This window comes from Fulmarus glacialis, unplaced genomic scaffold (assembly GCF_000690835.1).
Source record: "Fulmarus glacialis isolate BGI_N327 unplaced genomic scaffold, ASM69083v1 scaffold23019, whole genome shotgun sequence".
NCBI lineage: Eukaryota > Metazoa > Chordata > Aves > Procellariiformes > Procellariidae > Fulmarus > Fulmarus glacialis.
This window is the reverse complement of record NW_009234183.1, coordinates 1,008-1,399: the sequence shown is the minus strand read 5'-3', so window position 1 is coordinate 1,399 and position 392 is coordinate 1,008. Positions and strand designations below refer to the sequence as shown.

The 392-nt window shown below is 61.5% G+C and overlaps 1 protein-coding gene across 1 annotated transcript in view; it reads left to right on the top strand.

Moving 5' to 3' along the window:
* LOC104082455 (cysteine-rich protein 2-like) overlaps window positions 1-392 on the top strand; it is a gene marked incomplete at its 3' end in the record, with an annotated part of 3,666 nt that overhangs the window by 2,322 nt on the left and 952 nt on the right. The gene's annotated exons all lie outside the window — the stretch shown is intronic.

The following is a 392-nucleotide window of genomic DNA, read 5'->3' as shown; positions in this document are numbered from 1 at the left end:
TGCTGGTTGCCACCAGCCCCTGGGGGGAGTGGGGCCGGTCCTGCCAGGGAGGATGGGGTTGTGCGGGTGGATCTGTGCTTTGGGCCTGGTTAAGCCTGGGGGATTTGCTGCTTCTCCGTATAAGGCCGGATTCTAGTCCCATGGGGATGGCAGCCAAGCCCCCACCAACTGTGCCAACAGCTGGATTTGGCCCTTCCCTGCTTTTTCTCCCTCCTTTCAAGCCAGCGTGTCCGGCCGGGTGGGAAAGGTGTCGCCGGGAGACCAGCTAAATGTTTACCCTCCCCTCTGGCATGGTAACGCTGTGAGCACACTGATATTTATGCCTTGCATTATTTTGCAGCTGCCTGCTGCCAGCCCGCTGCCGGGTTGCTCCCCCAGCCTTGCCCCCGGCC